The sequence below is a fragment of the Cherax quadricarinatus genome, unplaced genomic scaffold (assembly GCF_038502225.1).
Source record: "Cherax quadricarinatus isolate ZL_2023a unplaced genomic scaffold, ASM3850222v1 Contig312, whole genome shotgun sequence".
Lineage (NCBI taxonomy): Eukaryota > Metazoa > Arthropoda > Malacostraca > Decapoda > Parastacidae > Cherax > Cherax quadricarinatus.
This window is the reverse complement of record NW_027195338.1, coordinates 28220-44798: the sequence shown is the minus strand read 5'-3', so window position 1 is coordinate 44798 and position 16579 is coordinate 28220. Positions and strand designations below refer to the sequence as shown.

The 16579-nt window shown below is 41.4% G+C and overlaps 1 protein-coding gene across 1 annotated transcript in view; it reads right to left on the bottom strand.

Annotated features, from left to right (window-relative positions):
• LOC138851311 (senecionine N-oxygenase-like) overlaps positions 1 to 11997 on the bottom strand; it is a 170679-nt gene extending 158682 nt beyond the window's left edge. Inside the window, exon 1 of the mRNA XM_070080312.1 lies at positions 11652 to 11997. The gene's annotated coding sequence lies outside the window, so the exon portion shown is untranslated. The remainder of the gene's footprint in view (positions 1 to 11651) is intronic.
• Between the last annotated feature and the right edge of the window lie 4582 nt (positions 11998 to 16579).

The window sequence follows — 16579 nt, the reverse complement described above, 5'->3', positions numbered from 1 at the left end:
TATCTTACTCCCAGGTATTAGCCAGCTTATCCCAATAGAAACCATCTTAATTATCTTACTCCCAGGTATTAGCCAGCTTATCCCAATAGAAACCATCTTAATTATCTTACTCCCAGGTATTAGCCAGCTTATCCCAATAGAAACCATCTTAATTATCTTACTCCCAGGTATTAGCCAGCTTATCCCAATAGAAACCATCTTAATTATCTTACTCCCAGGTATTAGCCAGCTTATCCCAATAGAAACCATCTTAATTATCTTACTCCCATGTATTAGCCAGCTTATCCCAATAGAAACCATCTTAATTATCTTACTCCCAGGTATTAGCCAGCTTATCCCAATAGAAACCATCTTAATTATCTTACTCCCAGGTATTAGCCAGCTTATCCCAATAGAAACCATCTTAATTATCTTACTCTCAGGTATTAGCCAGCTTATCCCAATAGAAACCATCTTAATTATCTTACTCCCAGGTATTAGCCAGCTTATCCCAATAGAAACCATCTTAATTATCTTACTCTCAGGTATTAGCCAGCTTATCCCAATAGAAACCATCTTAATTATCTTACTCCCAGGTATTATTAAAGATAACAGATTTGTGATCACATGCACCAAGCTCTTCAGTGATCTCCAGATTATTAAAGCAGGTTTCTTTATTTAACATGACTAGGTCAAGCAAACTATTACCTCTGGTAGGCTCTATTACACACTGATTCACAAAACAGTCCTGTGCTACTTACAAATACAAATACAAATGTTTTGTTTCTCTGTAAAGATTACAACGTGAGGTTTACATATTATAAAATACTAATTACAAAGAGGGTCACTATCATGTCTAGCATAACTAAGCACTTCGGGCAAACTAATAATAATTCTAACTCTTCGTTGATACAAGTTATGGAAAATATTGATATTAAAGCTAGGTAACTACATTATAGTTTGTAAATTTAACAATGAGAATGGTTTTATCTTGGCATGATACACAGTTTCTATTGGAGAATCTCAGGCAAACTTATGACTAGTTTAAGATTTGTTAGGTAAAAACTTTATTCGAAATTTTATGTTTACAGTCATTTGGGTGAGTGTAAGTGTAAACTGGGGGGAATCGCAGATATCTAGATTAGGTCTAGTTTGTTTTTTATGTGTGCATGATACAAGATAATAGGTGGTTTTCATGTAGCTAGCTGACGGTGGGATGTATCAGGGAGATAAGATGTGTTTTTAACGGTAGTTTTGAAAGTGATGATTGTGTCTGCAGTTCTAGAGTTTTCAGGCAGGGAGCTCCAAATCTTAGGCCCTTTAATGTACAGTGAATTTTTGTACAGGTTTAGCCGGACACAGGGAATGTCAGAGATTTTTGTGCCTGGTGTTTTGCCTGTGAGTCCTGTCACGACTATCAAGAAAGTGTTTTAGTTCAGGGTTAATATTGGAATTTATGGTTTTGTAAATGTAGGTTGCACAGTAGTAAGTGTGGATGTCCTGAACAGTGAGTAAGTTTAGATCTTTGAAGAGTGGGGGGAGAGGGTGTTGCCTAGTATTGGACTGTATGATAATTCTTACTTTGGCTTTTTGTTGGGTAATTATTGGCTTTAGGTGTGTTGCTGCTGTAGATCCCCCAGACACAGATAGCATAGGTGAGGTAGGGATAGATGAGTGAATAGTATAGTGTGAGAAGGGCTGATTGTGGCAAGTAGTTGCGTATCTTGGAGAGAATCCCAACCGTTTTAGATACTTTTTTTGTTAAGTGATGGATATGGGTGCTGAATTTCAGGTTGCTGTCAAGTTGTAGGCCCAGGAATTTCCCGTCATTATGTTTAGCAATAAGAGTGTTGTCGATCTTAATGTTCAGTTGTGCAACATCTGCTCTGTTAGCAAACTTGATATAGAAGGTTTTGTCAGTGTTGAGTGTAAGTTCATTGGCTGTCATCCAAGTAGATATTTTTAGCAGCTCCTCGTTAACAATGGTGTTGAGGGTGGCAAGATTTGGGTGGGAGATGACACAAGTCGTGTCATCAGCAAAGAGAATTGGTTTCAGGTGTTGTGATACGTTGGGAAGATCGTTGATGAATAAGAGGAAGAGCAGGGGACCAAGGACACTTCCCTGTGGCACTCCAGTATCAAGTGGTCGTATTGATGAAGTTGTGTCTTTAATGGTGACATACTGATACTTATTAGTAAGGTAGGATTTGAAATATGCAAATGCATGGCCTCTTATACCATGATGGTTAAGTTATGAAGTAGGATGCCATGGTCTATTGTATGGAGAAATTTTCTCCAGGAGAGGGGTATTAGCTCCCTTCAGCCCCTTTCAGCCCAGAGGGGCCCAGCCCTCTCAGAAGGGGCAAACATCTTGTTTACTGCTACAGCAAGTAACTGATCCCAGATGCAGTACGAGTATGTAACGTGGTCAAGCGACCGCCGCTCATTGCAAGAATCCGATGTTGCAAATAGTTTAGTTATGAGAGACAGTCCATCTCTTACCTTAGCAGGACAATTAAGTAAAATCCTGCTCCTACTATATTACCATGGTAAAGATAGTGGGCATTGTTGTCTATGCTTAAGACAGCAAGATTCAAGCATTCTGCATTGCTTTATAGTGGAAGTTTGGCAAGGAACCAAAAAATACTAGGTCAGCTTTTCCTTTATGTTCTAGGGGCATTGCTCCGGCATAGGAGGCTGTGAGATCAGATTACTTTTCACCCTACTGGGAGTCACACTGACGCCAGGATAACCAACAAAGAACACTGATCCGTGCATTAGTGCGAATAAAGTGTCTCAAAAAAACACAAAAAACACTTACAGAGAAGTGTGATCAGCTTCTCTAGTAAACAGAATCTGAATAAACAAACAATTCTTGATGAACATTGTAACAACGAGTGTTGCAATCCAACAGAGTGTAGTGCGATATTCTTCAAAGAACACTATTCTTCAATCAAGTCATCAGAAATCCGGGGTATCTACGGATCAGATACATATACCCAGGTACGATTGACTATGCAGTTGAGTACAAAGTTACGAATTAGTAACTTATCATAAACCCTGGTGAGAAACGGACCTTTGAGTCCATATATGTAAGTTTTGTCAGCAATCATGAAATATACTGACATAATACCCCCTAGGGGTAATTTATTATTAAGACATTTCCATTTCAGTCCATTGCAAAGTGGTTAAGACAGCTTCTCAAGACCTCACCTGCATGGGCGGCTGTGTGGGCGATAGCTGTCTTATCAAGCTAAGTTCCCCCTATATTTAAACTTTAACCTTAGCTGGTAAACCATTTCTCAACATACTGTGTCTAAAACTTTCCTTAGGTCAATAAAAAGTCCTAATGGATATTCCTTATTTTTCAGTGCTGTGTAAAGCAGATCTAGCATTTTTACAATTGCATAGTTTGTGCTTTTATTTATTTTTTTTTTTTTGAAGCCAAATTGGCAGGAGTTGAGTATGCTTTGTGCTGTTATAAACAAATATAATCTCTTGTGCACGAGTTTCTCGAAGATTTTGGATAGCAATGGTAAGTTTGATATTGGTCTTTAGTTGTTTACAACTGTGGGGTCACCACCTTTGTGTACTGGTGTAACCCTTGCTATCTTGAGTAATGTTAAAAAGTAATGAAATAGCATGTGAAAGGACAAGGGCCACCCGTTTGTACAATAATGGTGGGACTTGTGACAGATTCCCTGATTTATTTTTAAGTGACTTGATAATCGGTGTGACTTCAGTGGGCTCAGTAGGTGCAAGATAGGAGGAGGTTGGGAAATTCCCATCTAAGAAATCGGCTGCTCGGCTATTGGTACCTGGGATTTTACTGGTGAGACTTGATCCTATGGTTGAGAAGAAGTCATTTACCTTGTTAATTGTATCAATAGGATGTAGTGGTGTTTCGTTTGGTTTAGTTTGGACAATATTCCTATTTTTTTTTTCAAATTGTGGGTGCCCGGGTCTTTTTTATATCTCCTCTTGTTTCAGTGAATCTGCTGGAGTAGTACAAATGTTTGGCTTTTTTTATTAGTTTGGTGAGAACTGATGCATAGTGTTTAATAATATCTTTGTCTATGTTGCTTTTCATATTGATGTTTCATATCAATGGATCCCACTACTTGGACCTGTTGTAACGATACTTTGTCGCCAATACAAAAAAAGGCTGAGAGCACTTAGAGTTGTGGCAGGGTTTCACCCCAGGTATGGTGCTAATGTTAAAATTTTGAAAATGATGTATTTTGCTTATATTAGATCATTGGTTGATTATGCTACGCCACTACTTGCTCTTGTGTCTGACTGGAAGCTTGAAGGGCTGGAAAAACTGTAGAACAAAACAATGAGGATCATTTTAGGATGCCCTCGTACTGCCAAAATTTTAAATATGCAAACAAATTTGATATACTAAGCATCAGAGATCGTGTTACTGAAAGAAATATCCTAATTGGGGACAATATGCTTAGGCTAGCCCATACAAACACCTGCGCAGAAGCCCTCCAAACTTTCCTCAGCACTGGTGAACACTCCTCCAGATGAATCGAAAAAACTGGAACCGACCTCCACATGAATCAGATACATGATCTATGTCAAGTAAGGCAACAGTGGCACTTCTCCACTCCATTGGATATTACCCCATTCCAAACTACCATCCTCCATTTCCCCCAACTACTTAAATCACCTCTAAAGATTCGCCTTGAAGCCTAACATGATGCCTTAAGCTGTATTGATAACCTAGTCACACAACACACACTCTCACAAATTATTTACGTTGATGGTTCTGTTCACCAAATCACTGGTGCAGCTGGTAGTGCTGTTGTTGTCGTACAGAGTGATGGTTCTCTTAAATTAATTGGAGCACGCATCAATAATTGGGCCTCTACCCATCAGACAGAATTGTTTTCCATATTCCTTGCACTGAATTGCATCCATGTATCTAAGATTGGCACTTTAATTGTAACTGATTCTCTGTCATCCATAAATGCTCTCAACTCATTAAGTATAAATTGTGGCATGCTCGTGTCAGAAGCCAGACATAGGTATTGTAGGATTGTGGACAGTGGAGTCAGAGTGCAAATGCTGTGGATTCCATCTGGCATTGGTCTTCGGATGCATGATAGAACTGATAAATTGGCTAAGTTTTCAAAGAGGGAGTAGATTACAATCTTGGCTTGTCAGTTAGCAGTCTGAGAACAATAATACAAAAGAACTTCAACTTAATTTTATTGACTTAAGACTCTGGGAGATTGACACAAGTCAGTCCATCTATCATCATTCTATCATGCAGGAGGAGCCACATGTCTGGTGCATCCAACAAAATAAGCCGACTCTTGGATGTCACTACTGCCCGGCTCCGGCTGGGTTACAAGTATCTTTGGCAGGTTAAATCACCACCACCAGATGTAGACCAAACGAAATGTAAACTTTGCCAGATGGACTATTATCACAGCCTGTGTCATTATGTATTGGAGTGCGATAAAATTAATGCATTCAGAGACAACTCACTCAGATATGTCTAAGTATTTTATCCACAGTATTACAGACCATTCTCGAAAAATACCCTGACTTTGCTATCCAGTAAATATATCATTATCACATGTGTGTGTGTGTGTGTGTGTGTGTGTGTGTGTGTGTGTGTGTGTGTGTGTGTGTGTGTGTGTGTGTGTGTGTGTGTCTGTGTGTGTGTGTGTGTGTGTGTGTGTGTGTGTGTGTGTGTGTGTCTGTCTGTCTGTCTGTCTGTGTGTGCTTGAATGTGAGTTTGCATGTGTATTTGTGTACTCATGTATGTGTGAGTGCTTGTACTCGTGAATGTATACTCGTGTGTGTGTGTGTGTGTACTCACCTATGTGTGTGTGTGTGTGTACTCACCTAGTTCTCACCTAGTTGAGGTTGCAGGGCTCGAGTCCAAGCACCCTCAGGAGCACTGTCCTCAAGGACTACACTAACACCCTCAGCACTGTTCTCCAGGACTACGCTAGTACCTTCAGCACTGTCCTCCAGGACAGCACTAGCACCATCAGGAGCACTGTCCAAGACAGCCCCGTCCCTACCACCCATCGTATTTTCCCAGCTGTCATACCATGCTGACATGTCTTCCAAAAAGGATCCTTTATTGGTGTTCTTGTCTTTTAATACAGATGTAATTTTCTCATACAGGTGTATTTCGTTTGGGCTCTGTTTGTCCAAGATTGCTTGAAATGTTGCATAAAAATGGGTATAAAGTCTCAAATAGCACATACTGAGTCTGTCTGGGTAGAATTTTCAGAGGGGAACTAAAAACTGATTTTAGGCTTCTCCCAGACTTGGACAGGGACCAAGGAAGCCTACTGTGGGAGGAAATTGTTAAGGCCACAAGGCACAATAATGTAGTAATTTTGGGGGTCTTTAAGCATTATTAAGATTGATTGGAATTCCTTGACAGTAATAATTACATCTTTATTTCTGTAAGTACATATACAATTGCTCACATCAATGACATACTACTATACAGAAAGCCGCTTGTTATGCTGAGCATTTCAGGCAAATTAGGTGAATTTTGTCCCAGGATGTGATCCACACCAGTGGATTAACACCCAGGTACCCATTTTATACTGATTGGTGAACAGGGACAGCAGGTGTCTTATGGAAACACATCCCTAATGTTTTCCAGTCATACTGGAGATTCAATCTCCAGACCTCAGTGTGTGAGTTGAGTGCACTAGTGCTCGAGCTACTGAAAATTTACAGTCTAACGACTTCTTAGAAGAAGTTCAGATTGTTTTTTAAATCAGTTTGTTACAAAACCTACAAGGGTAAATAACCTGCTTGACTTGGTTCTGGCAAACAAGGAAGCCCTTGTTAATAATTTAGAAATTTCAGAGGAACTTGACACAAGTGACCACAAATCAATTATCTTTAGCATTGAATGGAAGTATGATAGTAGGGATAACTCAGTAACGGTCCCAGATTTTCGCTTAGCAGATTGCAATGGACTTAGAGAACACCTATCATCTGTGGTCTAAACACTATGCATACTGCTCAAAAAACATTTATTCCATATAAAGAAATTAGATTGAATAGAAATGACCAGAAATGGATGAATAAAAGGCTCAAATATCCTTTAGAGCAGAAGAAAGAAATTTATAGGTGCATCAAAAGAGGGAGGGTCATCTTATGAATCAATATACTCACACTAAAAGGAAGTTAGAAAGGGGATAAGAAAAGCTAAACGGGACTATGAAATTAAAGTTGCTAGAGATTTGAATAAATAACCCAGGTTTTTTCCAGGTTTATAAAGCAAAAGTTAGAGAAAAGATAGGTCCCTTAAAAATAACTCTGGGGCATCTTACTGACAAGGTGAATGAAATGTGCTCGATATTTAATAATTATTTTCTCTCGGTTTTCACACAGTCAGATTCTAACAATATTCCAATAATTAAGTTTTTATAGTGGGCCTGAAGAAAATAGATTATGAAATATCACAGTCACTAGGGATATGGTAATCAAACAGGTAGACTGACTGAAACAAAATCTATGGACCCTGATGAACTTTTTTTAAGGGTTCTTAAGTAGTACAAAATGGAACTTTGTGAACCATTAACTAACACTCTTAATATATTTCTTCAAACAGGTGTAGTGTCTATGTGGGAGATGGCCAGTGTAATTCCTATTTTTAAACTAGAGGACAAGTCGTTACTGTCGAATTACCGGCCAATAAGCCTGACCGCAATTGTAGGCAAATTACTGGAGACAGTTGTAGCTATTATAAGAAGTCATCTTAATAAACATAATTTGATTAATGATACTCAGCATGGATTCACGAGGGGCCGTTCCTGCCTAATTTACTAGCTTTCTTCAGTTAAGCTTTTGAGGCAGTTGAACACGATATAGATTTTGATATTGTTTATTTGGATATTAGAAAGGGTTTTGATAGAATACCACCCCAGAGACTGTTAAAGAAAGTGGCAGCTCATGGCACTGGGGGGAAAGTGCTGTCATGGATAGAGTCGTGGCTCATGAACAGGAAACTGAAAATGTGTTATCTTCTTAATGATTATTTTTTATCAATCTATACACAAGAATATGTAAATGAGATTTCTGCAATTGACAATTATTCAGTTCCTGAAGAATTCAAATTAAGTAATATTACTGTCGCGAGGGATTTGGTTATCAAACAGATTGATAAAAACAAAACTCGTCCCTGGGACCCGACGAGTTGTGTTCCAGGGTACTTACAGAATACAAGATGGAACTTAGTCAGCTGATAACGAGCGTGTTAATGCTTCCATCCAAACTGGTGTTGTGCCAAAGATGTGGAAGATGGCTAATGGAGTTCCTATATTTAAATAAGGGGATAAGTCCATTCCATCAAATTGCCGTCCAATGAGCCTAACATCTAGGGTAGGCAAATTGGAATCAAGTATAGCTGATATTATTAAGAGTCACCTTGATGAGCATAATTTGATTAATGAGTCTCAGCATGAATTCCTGGGAGGTCGTTCCTGCCTGACAAATTTACTGACATTCTTTAATAAAGCATTAGAGGGAGTAGGTAATGATAAAGAATATAAAGTTATTTGGATTTCAGTAAAGCCTTCAAGAGAGTACATCACAAAAGACTTAAGAAAAGTGGCAGCTCATGGTATAGGTGGCTTAACAATAGAAAGCAGAGTTTTAAAACCATTGTTGTTCATTACTTACATTAATGACCTTGATGAAAGAACTCCAAGTGACATGAGCAAATTTGCCGAATAATTGATTGTGATGAGGCTAATAATGAACTCCAGGAGCACATGGACAAATTAATGTCTTGGTCTGAAAAGTGGCAGATGAAGTTCTATTTGGACAAGTGTAAAATCCTAGTCCTTGGGAACGAAAATAACCCTCGAAGTTATAAGCTAGGTGATGTTGAGCATGTGATCAAGTGTAAACATCACCTAGACTCACCACCTAGACTACATCACCTAGACTACATCACTAAACTATAAAAGGGGGAGACTACACAGGTATGAGAAACTTCCTGCAGGAGGTCCAGTGATACAGAGAATTGCCAGGCAAGTCAGTAAATGAAATGACGGAATATGTACAACAAAATGCAGGGAGGCCGAGGAAAGGTTTGTTCCTAAGGGCAATAGAAATAATGGGAAGACCAAAGCGAGTCCTTGGTTTATCCGAAGGAGTAGGGAGGCAAAATCTAAGTGCACCAGAGAATGGAAAAGGTACAGGAGGCAAATGACACAGGAAAATAGAGAGATTAGTCGAAGAGCCAGAAACGAGTATGGGGGACCCAGCAACAGTACGAAAACGACATAGCATCGAAAGTCAAGTCTGACCCGAAACTGCTGTATAGCCACATTAGGAGGAAGACAACAGTCAAAGACCAGATGATAATGCTGAGGAAAGAAGGTGGGGAACTCACAAGAAGCGATCAAGAGCAATGTGAGGAGCTCAACATGAGATTTAAGGAAGTATTTACAGTGGAGACAGGAAGGCCTCTGGGTGGACAAAACAGAGGAGGACACCTAAAAGAAATATACCAACAAGTGTTGGGTGACATACAACTTAGGAGGCGGCGAAGAAGCTGCTAAGGGATCTTGATACATCGAAAGCAATGGGACCAGACAACATCTCCCCTTGGGTCCTTAGAGCGGGAGCAGAAATGCTGTGTGTGCCACTAACCACATCTTCAACACATCCCTTGAAACTGGGCAACTACCAGAGGTATGGAAGACGGAAAATGTAGTACCCATATTTAAAAAAGGAGACAGAAAAGAGGCACTAAACTATAGACCAGTGTCGCTGACAAGTATAGTATGCAAAGTCATGGAGAAGATTATCAGGAGGAGAGTGTTGGAGCACCTGGAACTGAACAAGAGTATAAACGTCAACCAGCATGGATTTATGGATGGTAAATCCTGTGTCACAAACCTACTGGAGTTCTACGATAAAGTAACAGAAGTAAGACAAGAGAGAGATGGGTGGATTCATTGCATCTTCTTGGACTGCAAGAAGGCCTTCGACACAGTTCCTCACAGGAGATTAGTGCAGAAGCTAGAGGATCAGGTGTGTATAACAGGAAGGGCACTGTAATAGATCAGAGAATACCTGACAGGGAGGCAACAACAAATCATGGTATGTGATGAGGTATCACAGTGGGCACCTGTGACGAGCGGGGTCCCACAGGGGTCGGTCCTAGCACCAGTGCTATTTCTGGTATATGTGAATGACATGATGGAAAGGTTAGACTCAGAAGTGTCCCTGTTCGCAGATGATGTGAAGTTAATGAGGAGAATTAAATCTGATGAGGACCAGGCAGGACTTCAAAGAGACCTGGACAGGCTGGACACCTGGTCCAGCAACTGGCTTCTCGAATTTAACCCCGCCAAATGCAAAGTCATGAAGATTGGGGAAGGGCACAGAAGACCGCAGACGGAGTATAGGTTAGGTAGCCAAAGACTGCAAACCTCGCTCAAGGAGAAAGATCTTGGGGTGAGTATAACACCGAGCACGTCTCCGGAAGCACACATCAAACAGATAACTGCTGCAGCATATGGGCACCTGGCAAACCTGAGAATAGCGTTCCAATACCTTAGTAAGGAATCGTTCAAGACACTGTACACCGTGTACGTCAGGCCCACACTGCAGTATGCAACACCTGTTTCGAACCCACACTTGATCAAGCATGTCAAGAAATTAAAGAAACTGCAAAGGTGTGAGACAAGGTTAGTTCCAGAGCTAAGGGGAATGTCTTTCGAAGAAGTGTTGAGGGGAAATCAGCCTGACGACACTGGAGGACAGGAGGGTTAGGGGAGACATAATAACGACATACAAAATACTGCGTGGAATAGACAAGGTGGACAGAGACAGGATGTTCCAGAGAGGGGACACAGAAACAAGGGGTCACAATTGGAAGTTGAAGACCTAGATAAGTCAAAGGGATGTTAGGAAGTAGTAGAGGCAGGAACCATATATAGCTTTAAGATGAGGTACGATGAAGCCCATGGAGTATGGAGAGAGAAGACCTAGTAGCATTCGGTGAAGAGGCGGGGCCAGGAGCTGAGTCTCGACCCCTGCAACCACATTTAGGTGAGCACAATTAGGTGAGTACCTAGACTGCTCACCATGACTCACAAATCCGTGTGAAAAATATCTGGGAGTCATGGTGAGCAGAACTTTGAAGCCAAGACAACAGTGTGTATGTGTGCGCAATAAGGCAAACAGATTACCCTCGATTTCTTTCAAGAAGTATAAGTAAGAGGAGTCAAAAAGTTATTTTACATCTATACATCACTAGTGAGGCCTCACTTGGATTATGCTAAGTGATGACCTGTGAATGTCTCCTCTGAGAGATTCACAGGAAATTAATATCACAGTTCCTTAAATAGAAATAGCAAACTGGGCCATATACAAGCTAAATATAATTAAAACGTAAATTGATGAGGGATTCTTATATTGCCTCAGAGACTTCTTTAAGGTTTCCATTTTAGAATACCTAATAAACAATGATAAAAATAATAATAATAGTGATAATAATAATAATAATAATAATAATAATAATAATAAGAAGAAGAAGAAGAAGAAGAAGAAGAAAAACAACAACTGGGAGCTTGTTTCAGAACACTGTATCAGGGAAGTTAGTAAAGCGAAACTGCAGCTGAAGAAATTGAATTAGTAGAAAACAAGATACGAGTACTCACGTTAGGTAGGAACCGTGTGTTGTTCAGTACTGACGCTGAGTGAGGAGAGGTAAGAACCGTGTGTTGTTCAGTACTGACGCTGAGTGAGGAGAGGTAAGAACCGTGTGTTGTTCAGTACTGACGCTGAGTGAGGAGAGGTAAGAACCGTGTGTTGTTCAGTACTGACGCTGAGTGAGGAGAGGTAAGAACCGTGTGTTGTTCAGTACCGACGCTGAGTGAGGAGAGGTAAGAACCGTGTGTTGTTCAGTACTGACGCTGAGTGAGGAGAGGTAAGAACCGTGTGTTGTTCAGTACTGACGCTGAGTGAGGAGAGGTAAGAACCGTGTGTTGTTCAGTACTGACGCAGAGTGAGAAATTACCTAATTCGCAGGCCATTGATACACTGAAATGCACTCCCTTGAGGCAATTATATACTGACCCTTACTTGGCCTGTTGGCCTGTACATTGCAGAGTCACTTGTTTGCACAGAACTGCTTAATGCCTCAAATGATGTAGTGGAAGTTTTAGCAGCAAAGGTCGAGAACCAAAACCTAGTCATTGTGGTAGTCTACAAGCCTCCGGATGCAACATCCCAGCAATTCCAGGAACAGCTGTTAAAAATTGACCACTGTCTGGAAAATCTTCCAGCTCCTGCACCCAACATCTTGCTCCTGGGGGATTTCAACTTAAGGCACCTAAAATGGAGGAATATAGCAAATAATATTGTTGCAGTAATAACACCAGGAGGCAGCTCTGATGAAAACTCACACTCACACGAGCTTGTAAATCTCTGCACAAAATTCAATTTAAACCAGCAAATAATAGAGCCTACTAGACTGGAGAATACACTAGACCTCATCTTCACTAACAATGATGATCTGATAAGAAATGTCACCATATCAAAAACAATATACTCAGATCACAACATAATTGAGGTTCAGACATGTATGCGTGGAGCCCCAGACCGACAAAATGAGACTAGTCACGAGGGAGCATTCACCAAATTCAACTTCAATAAGAAAAACATAAAGTGGGACCAAGTAAACCAAGTCCTAACCGATATAAGCTGAGAAGATACACTAAGCAACACAGACCCCAACTTATGCCTAGAACAGATTAACTCGGTGGCACTCGATGTATGCACAAGGCTTATTCCTCTAAGAAAAAGGAGGAGTAGATGTAAAATAGAAAGAGACAGGCGCTCCCTTTACAGGCGACGGAAAAGAATAACAGAGCGGCTAAAAGAGGTCAATATATCTGAAATGCGTAGGGAGACACTGGTCAGAGAAATAGCAAGCATCGAACTTAAGTTCTTCCCGCGATTCCTGACTCCTTTAGGAGTCAGGAATCGCGGGAAGAACTAAAAGCCATAAATGAAATCGAAAGAAACCCAAAGTATTTCTTCTCCTATGCCAAATCAAAATCGAGAACAACGTCCAGTATTGGGCCCCTACTTAAACAAGATGGGTCCTACACAGATGACAGCAAGGAAATGAGTGAGCTACTCAAGTCCCAATATGACTCAGTTTTTAGCAAGCCGCTAACCAGACTGAGAGTCGAAGATTAAAATGAATTTTTTATGAGAGAGCCACAAAATTTGATTAACACAAGCCTATCCGATGTTATCCTGACGCCAAATGACTTCGAACAGGCGATAAATGACATGCCCATGCACTCTGCCCCAGGGCCAGACTCATGAGAAATTTCAATTACTCAGATATGGTAAACATGAGGAAATTAAATCTTCATCAGAGTACAAAACAAATTCTGGCCACAAAATAGAGCGAAACACCAACGTCAAAGACCTGGGAGTGATTATGTCGGAGGATCTCACCTTCAAGGACCATAACATTGTATCAATCGCATCTGCTAGAAAAATGACAGGATGGATAACGAGAACCTTCAAAACTAGGGAGGCCAAGCCCATGATGACACTCTTCAGGTCACTTGTTCTATCTAGGCTGGAATATTGCTGCACTCTAACAGCACCTTTCAAGGCAGGTGAAATTGCCGACCTAGAAAATGTACAGAGAACTTTCACGGCGCGCATAACGGAGATAAAACACCTCAATTACTGGGAGCGCTTGAGGTTTCTAAACCTGTATTCCCTGGAACGCAGGAGGGAGAGATACATGATTATATACACCTGGAAAATCCTAGAGGGACTAGTACCGAACTTGCACACGAAAATCACTCACTACGAAAGCAAAAGACTTGGCAGACGATGCACCATCCCCCCAATGAAAAGCAGGGGTGTCACTAGCACGCTAAGAGATCATACAATAAGTGTCAGGGGCCCGAGACTGTTCAACTGCCTCCCAGCACACATAAGGGGGATTACCAACAGACCCCTGGCAGTCTTCAAGCTGGCACTGGACAAGCACCTAAAGTCAGTTCCTGATCAGCCGGGCTGTGGCTCGTACGTTGGTTTGCGTGCAGCCAGCAGCAACAGCCTGGTTGATCAGGGGCTGATCCACCAGGAGGCCTGGTCACAGTCCGGGCCGCGGGGGCGTTGACCCCCGAAACTCTCTCCAGGTAAACTCCAGGTATCTCTCATCAGCTATGGGCTGTAGAAAAGCTGTTTCACGTCAGATCAGTCTTCTGGGTGCAGCTGTAGAACGGCTGAGACAGCAACAAAGCTAAGTATCTTTATTCCTGTACAGATACATAGCAAATATTCTACAGAATCCCTTACAGTCTCACTCTACCCTCCACCTCTCTGTCTTCCCCCCTGCTCTCCCTCACTCACCCTCCCTCCCTTGCTCTCTCTCTCTTTCTCCTCTTCCCCTTTTTCCTTCTCTTTCTCTCCCCTCCTCTTCCCCAAGTATTTTCTCCCCTCTCCCTTTGCCTCTCCCTCCCCTTATTTAATTCTCTTTACCCCTCCCTATCTCCCTCCCCATTTGCCACTGTCTCCCCCTTCCCTTATCTCTCCTCCCTACCTCCCTCTCCCTATCTCTGCTTCTCCCTACCTCCCTCCCCCTCTCCCTCCCTCTGCCCCAACACACAAACACACACATACACACTCAAATACACACACACACACACACACACACACACACACACACACACACACACACACACACACACACACACACACACACACACACACACACACACACACACACACACACACACACACACACACAGAGGTATGATAAAGCTCACGGTTCATGGAGGGTGACCTAGTAGTGACCAGTGAAGAGGTGGGGCCAGGAGCTGGGACTTGACCCTTGCAACTACAACTAGGTAAGTACTGTTGAGAAATGGTTTACCAGCTAAGGTTGATTAAATATAGGGAGTACTTAGCTGATAAGACAGCAAATCGTCCACACAGCTGCCCATGCAGATGAGGTCTTAAAAAGCTGTATCATCCACTTCTTAACGGGCTGAAAAAGATTATATTATGTTCTTTGTTGGTTATCCTGGCGTCAGTGTGACTCTCAGTAGAGTCAGAAGTAATCTTGATAGAAGCTGAAGCGTCCTTGGATGTCCACGTCTTCCATAGTCTAGGTATACGCACACTGGTACACTATGTTTCACAAAATCTGTCTTTATTGTTCACAATCTTATCACTGAAGAAGCTGATCACACTTCTCTGTAAGTGTTTATTGTGTTTTGTGAGACACTTTGTTCACACTAATGCATGGATCAGTGTTCTTTGTTGGTTATCCTGGCGTCAGTGTGACTCTCAGTAGAGTCAGAAGTAATCTGACCTCACATCGTCCTATGCCGCTCCAATGCCCCTCGAACATAAAGGAAAAGCTGACCTATGCTTCCTTGCCCTCCATGAAGCAAAGCAGAATTCTTGCTGTCTTAAGCATAGACAACAATGTACACTATCTTTACCATGGTAATAAAGTGGGAGCAGGATTTTCCTTAATTGTCCTGCTAAGGTAAAAGACAGACTGTCTTTTATTAAACTACACTTTGCAACACTGGACTGCAAGGAGCAGCGGTCACTTGACCATGTCACATACTCAACTGAATCTGGGATCAATTACTTGCTGTAGCAGTAAACAAGATGCTTGCCCCTTCTGAGAGGGCTGAAAGGGGATGAAGGGGACTAATACCCCCTTCCTGGAGAAAATTTCTCCACACTGGGGGGCGGCGGAGGTTCGGTGCAGGTGAACTATTCATCAATTAACATTAATTTGATTTTCTCACTCACCACCACTGCTGCTTGTCTTTTCTGAACAGCTTTAGTCTGTGCGGTTTCTGGAGAATCATTAATTTTATTTTCAACACTGTGTAATTCTAATGGCACTAGTTTATTTAATGTCCGCTTATTCACTACACCTTTGCTTAAAACATCAACTGTCCTGATGATTCCATTTGCATCAGGTTATATGGTCACAAATTTTCCAAGTGGCAATTGGGACCTCGGACCATCATTGTCAATAATCACTATGTCACCAGGTCTTAAGGACCTGGAACACCAGGAACACCAGCTCCATAGAAGTGTTCTCTCAATGAGGTGAGATAGTCTTCTCGTCAAATTTTCTCCCAACGTTCAATCACTTTATTAAGGTGTTTAGTTCGAGCCTTGCCGTAGAGTAAATGAGATGGTCTTAACACTTCTAAATTGTCCAGATCATCGGTAACATAAGTTACAGGTGTGTTATTGACTCTATTTTCCATTTCAGGCACAACTGTACGGAATTCTTCTAAGTCGATTCTCTGACGATGAAGAGTCTTCCTTAAACAACGTTTCACAATGCCGATCATTCTTTCATAAAATCAGCCGAGCCATGGAGATTTAGGAAAAATGTATCTCCAACGACAACTGCGTTGATTCAGCATCTGTTGTACTTCTGGTTGATCAAAGATCTTGCTTATATAAGCAGCACCAGCAACAAAGTTCGTTGCATTGTCTGAAATCATCAGTCTGGGACATGCCCTTCTGGCTGCAAACCTTCTGAATAATTTGATAAAGGTTTCAGCAGACATGT